Source organism: Xiphophorus couchianus, chromosome 18, assembly GCF_001444195.1.
Source record: "Xiphophorus couchianus chromosome 18, X_couchianus-1.0, whole genome shotgun sequence".
NCBI lineage: Eukaryota > Metazoa > Chordata > Actinopteri > Cyprinodontiformes > Poeciliidae > Xiphophorus > Xiphophorus couchianus.
The window spans coordinates 3,718,650-3,724,924 of record NC_040245.1 but is presented as its reverse complement, the minus strand read 5'-3'; positions in this window follow the sequence as shown (position 1 = coordinate 3,724,924).

The following is a 6,275-nucleotide window of genomic DNA, read 5'->3' as shown; positions in this document are numbered from 1 at the left end:
AGGAGCGCGGGAGGCTCAATGGAATTAATTTACACAAGCTGGATTCTTGCAAAACAAAGCAGCTTCACCACAAACAAATAAAAGTAATCCAGATCAAATATATAAAATTTAAGTGAGCAAGAACCAAAATATCACCCTCAAATGGCAGGAAATTGTTTAGGACAGTGGTGTCCAAATTCAGATTGAAAATACTCTGTGTCCATTTATATTATTTACCAGAAAACAAAATGTGTGCATTTGCATTAGCTCCATTTGCTGCAGTAATGCTTTACAGGCAAGCTAACATTATTATCTAAAAAAGAACAACATATAATTTTAGTATGTTTAAAGTAAAATGTTAAAACAATGCAATATGCTTTTACTTTGAAATTTCTGTCTGTTTACTTCCTGTATTCGCTCCGTAATGTAATGTTCAACCTGATGAATCGGAGGAGCTTACCTGATCCGTATCCCATGATACACCGCGGAGCCGGGCTCTTGACCTGGCTGGGTAAGCGCCCTCTTTCGGTGGCGAGTGGAACTGCAGGCCATGACGCATTATCAGTAACAAACTCTACGTTTTATATACTTTTTGGGCTTTATGGAACATTCTTAGTTTTATCTGTAAAAAAAAAAAGCTACATTTACTTTAAAATGTTTTATCTTTTTGTTTTTCAGCCTTGTGGCTCATTTATAAACTTGATTTTAACTCGATGTGTTTCTTACCATGTTACATACAGTATGTTTTATGTTCATGGTTATTAGTTAGTATATGTTGCTATGTGTTATTAAGTTCTGATATATTGACTTTTGTAACAATGAGGAAAAGCTCAGTCAAAAAAAATGCAGAGAATTATGCAGATATTTTTTTCTTATAAAATCAAAGATGGAGGCAGAGGTTATCTTAAAGATAAAGTAGAATTGGATGATGTTAGTATAACAATGAAAGTCAATGCTGAATGCACAGAAAATATAAGGTATAATGTTTTTCTAAAGTGGATTCAGTTGTGCATTTATCAGTTCTGACTAGACAGTAGAGAGGACAAATGCTGCTTTAATTTAAAACCTCATCTGTGTAAAGTTAAGTCCCTCTAAACCAGTTCAGACCTGTAAATCCTCCTTTAACCTCCCCATGACCTTCATTATAACTGTTAGTCACCTTTGTTTACTGTAACAGTGTCATCATTTAAATTTTATTTAATTCAAACCAGCTTTGTTTTTTCTTTTAAAGGTTGGTTATTGGGTTTTTTTGCATTTTGTATTCAATATTTGACTACGAACTCACTCAAATTTCATATAGCAGCTGTTTACGCTGATTAACTATTTCACACAGTGTCATTTTTCTCTCACCGCCTTTGTTGGAGGGTCGCGCTTTGAGGATGCATTGACAACATTGCACAGCATTACAGCTTCAAAGCCAAAAATAACAATCAATCAGTTACCTTTGCGTTCCTTTTTCTTAAAAATACACAAATGATAACTGCGATCAGATTAACCAAAAACTAAGGTGCACAAAGAGTTAAAACAGATGAATAAAAAAGATTTTGTCATTTCAACTGAAGGTTTTCATTGGGCATTGTGTGAAAAAGTACGAATTAGTAAAGAAACATGATGCTTAGCAACTGAAAGAAGTTACCGCAGCCCTGGCCAGAACCCACTGGTGTAAAAATAGACGTAAGGTAGAAATGGAAACAATGGCAGAGAAATATCTGACAGTCAGTCTTGTGTCACATGGCTGAAAATCTTCTATGAAGTTCATATGATAAGCAAAAAAAGAAAGAAAAAGAAAAGTAAATAAACAACATTACATTGAAAAAGAATTAGGCAATGTATTTCCTTGGAAGGTCACTAGGTGTCACACTAGAGCAGAATCTGAAAACGTTTTGCCATAGGGGCCGCAAAATCTTTCTATAAAGACAATTTTATTGTAAAATATAAATTATCAATAAAATAAATGTACTATAATTAATTAAACAAAACAAAGTACTGTTGATTTCTGTTATTTAAAAACATGGTGTATAAATCATTATAGAGTTGAGTGTTCTTAAATTTTGGGCTTGGTGGTTATTTTTTCAGAAACAATAACAACTTTCTATTTTTAAAAAGTCTTCAACAAAATATGAGATGTTTGTTCTACCTGATGTTTTTCCTTTGAGCAGATTTTAATTTGAATATATTTTCAAACAACCTGCATCACTGAAAACTTTACCCAAAATGTTTGTATGTTTGTCAAACTGTATCAGCATCAGCCTCCTGAACCAAACTTTCTTTAAATTTGGTTTAGGGTCACACAAATTGAATCGCTGACGTCTTACCCCTGCCAGGGAATTAATATTGATAGTATGTAATAATTAACTTTAACTGTAGGGAAGAACAAGCAAATCATGGTTTCCACTTTGCAATATAAAGATTTGGTGGTATGGAAAACTTTACCTAGTGTTGCTGATTTGCATCATATTGTAATTTGTATTATTTTACTATGCATTATTGAAATGAAAAGTCTTAGGTTGTGCAATGATCTTTAGCTCTACAGTTTAAACTTGATATGGAGCCTGTAAAACATCAGAGTAAGCCCATAAATATACCAGGTAATTTATCAGGTCATACAAGCCACATTAGGAGGATTTACTTGTGCACAACACTGCTTAAAAATAAAGACTAATATCATCTGCAAACATAGTAACATACCAACTTCCTGATATCTTTTACCAGAATGTTGTTTATTAAATTCAGAGGCTGTGGTTAGCAGCATTTAGATCAGTTTTACAAGGATATGCAAATAGAAAACAAAAAGCAAGACCAGCTGTCTACATTCCCCCAAAGTTATATTCCATCACAGTCTTATTTGTCCTATTTAGTTTCACAGGGGGTGACAGGCCTTTCCAGCTGTCAATGGACAACAGGCAGGGCAAACCCTAATTCATCACAGAGCCACCCTTCAAGAACAGATTCATTAAGCAGCTGTGGGGAGATACTTCAGCCACTTCTTCAGCTATGCTGTCAATATGGCTGAGAAAGTCTCCTGGTAGTAATGTTCTTCACGACAGCCTTAAGGTTATGTAACATGAGCTCTTAACGAAGACGAACATGAAAGGAATATAAATCACCAAATATAATACAAGATATATTCTTCGGACCTTTTAGTGACCATCACCCCAGTGATCTGAGTCCAACCTCCTGCCTTTTCTTAGCTGCATCACTTGTTTCCACAACAAAACTCAAAAAATATGAATCTGATTAGAAATTAGGAATAAATGGGGAGTTAGAGGAAGGAGGGGGGTCATGAAATGACCGCTGAGTCAATGCAGTTCAATCGGAATAGCTGCCTTTGGAGGACCTGGACAGGCAACACTAAAGATAGAAGTCCACAGTTTGCCACCGAGATCCCCTTAGTGACCCCTCAGGACCAGCTCAGGTTTCATCATGAGCATCCCGCTGTCACCGTCACACGAACTCTAAATTATCACGCAACAACTCTGAACTTGTTAATCCAGAGCTTAAGTGCTTAGAAAGGAGTCATCAGCTGCATAAAATGCTGAAGACATGAAGCATAATTATTATTTTCACCCAAAGGACTTGTCCCTCCTTGTGACAGTTGGCCATATAAAACGACTGTTAGTCATGCACTCCACAAATCTGGCCTCTATGGAAAAGTTATTCAAACTGTCTACAGTTTGAGAAAGAATGGACAATCACAGGTAGAAAACCTGTTAAAAGTTGGACCAGAGGTTCACCTTCCAGCAAGACAATGTCAATCAGACAGAGGTAAAATGGGATGTCTTAGATCAGAGTATAGAAAGCTGGAGAGACCTAATCAAATTCCACATTTTGTTTTTTTTTCCTCTTCACAATTATTTGCTAGTTTGGATTACAGTCACATTAAATCCAATTAAAACCTGTTGAAACCTATAGTTGAAATTTGACCAAATGAGAAAAATTTCCAGGGGTTTTAATATTGAATGTTTGTGGTTTCTGTTCATACTCACAACAAGCAATGCTAAGCAGTGCTAAAGGTTGTAGATTGTCTTCTGCTTACAAGGCCAAAGTCTATTTGTTTCTGGCTAGTTCATAGCTGACTACAACCGGTAGTTTCTCTTTGAATAAATTATTGCTTGACTGCACTAACTGGACTGACTAATAGGCAATTAAAAGGAATTCAGTGAAGATCTAAGAAGGATTACAGCTTTACCCATGTTGGGAAGGTTTGGTGCGTTGTCTCAAGAAGAACAGACTCTAATGCCTTGTTTCCACTGACCAGTATGGGTCAGTATGGTTTGGTAAGTTATTTTGTCTGTTTTTATCATAAAAGCACTCTATACAACCAACTTGTAACACATCATTCCAGGTGCCCTTCAGTTGTAGGTCCTTAGGATAATGGTGAAATGGTAAATGCCCTGTATTTGTGCAGTAATGTATCAAGTCCAGAGGACCCCAAAGAGCTTCACACACTACATTCAGTCATTTATCCATTTATGTACAAATTCACACGCCGACAGGGACTGGATAGTAGCCACAGCTGTCCCGGTCCACACTGTCAGAAGTGAGGTTGTCATGCACTGGTGCCACCAGGCCCTCTGACCTTCACCAGCAGGCAAGGAAGGTTAGGTGTCTTACCCAAGGACACAACAACAGAGAGGGATGGAGTGGGGATCAAATCGGCAACCCAATAATTGTGGGACAAACTCCTACCATTGTTGCCACCTGACAGAATGGTACCATAATGGTATGGTACATTTAGGGTGGAGCAGTTGGGGTCACACAACAAGGTCCATTGTTTGAATGACGGAAAAATGTCACTACTTGCGTGACATTTTAGTGCATCCCGTTTGTCGTTGCATTAGTATGATGCCACATTAAGCATTTGGATTTAATATCACCTGCCCGGCAAGAGTCCAACTGGTGGTGGAAATGCAATTCTGAATACACCAGACCATGAGTAAGCCGCTTCTTCATGATCAAATCTCACTCTATCCAAGTTGTGTGGATCCATTGGCAGTGTGTTCCTCACTATGTGGGCGTGAACAGGGGCAGAAACATAGGACCATGTGCAGGCTGGGAATCTGCAGGAACTGTGGTCGACGTTCCATTGATGTAATTTTGTGCCCTGGGCGGCCAGTATTTCTAAAATCTCTCAGTGTTTGTAGCAGGTTGCCCCTTCGGTTCATGCTGTACACAGCCTTTGCACATACAGAGACATAAAACATTGGCTAATCAATGAAGGCAGTCTGCTGCCAATCAAATTGCTTGCTTGCATTACCCGGTTTGGCCCAGCTCACACAAGCCGGGCCAATAAATGCGGAAGGACCGTGCAGCATTTGGTAACAGAGACAAATCTGGCTGGGGTCAAGTAGGGAAGAACTGGTTAAAGAAACACCTGTGAAGAAGGGACTATAGTGTACCCATGATGTACTGCTCAGTGTAAACGAGGACTAAGATTATCATCAGTTGAAACAAGTCAACATGAGTACATGTCATTCGTATTTGCTTTAATTTTGGCAACAAATGAAAGAAGATTCAAACTATGAACCCCAGATGAAAGGACTGGTTAGGATGCATCATGCGTCAAGACTCAAGCTTGCTGCAAACAGGAAACTGCTGCAACATAATTGTTGAGTTTGAGGCTAAGAGAATATCAACCCAGAAAGATGCTGCTGTTGAATGAATGGTCTTCATTCATTCAACAAAACCGTTACTTTTAGCACATAGTTTGCATCGCAGGTGGCTGTTTTTTATTGCAGATGTTATTTTGAGAACTATGAAACATCGGGTCTTCTCCGTTCCACTCGTGAAGGTTTGCGTCTACTCATGTCCACACAGTTGTCTAACAAATGCCTAAGTCTATTTGTAGGCTCCTCCAACTGCTAGCATAATTTCTTGCTACTTTGGATCAGGACTTGCATGTCTGAAAGAGTCAACTGGGGTCAAAGATTAGGAATCCAAGGAGACTGTTCCCTATTGATCACTCAGAGTGTAAAATGTAGGAAAAAAGACCTTTAAATTCTCTGTTTTTCATTCATTGTCTTGCTGTTCTGTGTGAAAATTGGCCTTCTGTGTTGGTAAATTATCTTGGCAGCCAAAACAGTCAGTTGGTCCTGGCAGTACTTGAGTGTGAACTTGTTAATTCATGTTTCCTCCCTGCTCCCCGAGGCCCACGCTGTGAATGAGAACCTGCCATCGGACTCGATACCAACCAACCAAAAATGGTTTTATGTAATACAGGGTGATCCCTGCAAAGTTACTCAAACTGCAATCCAGGAATTTCTTCTTAAAACACAAAATTACAGTCAAAACATGAA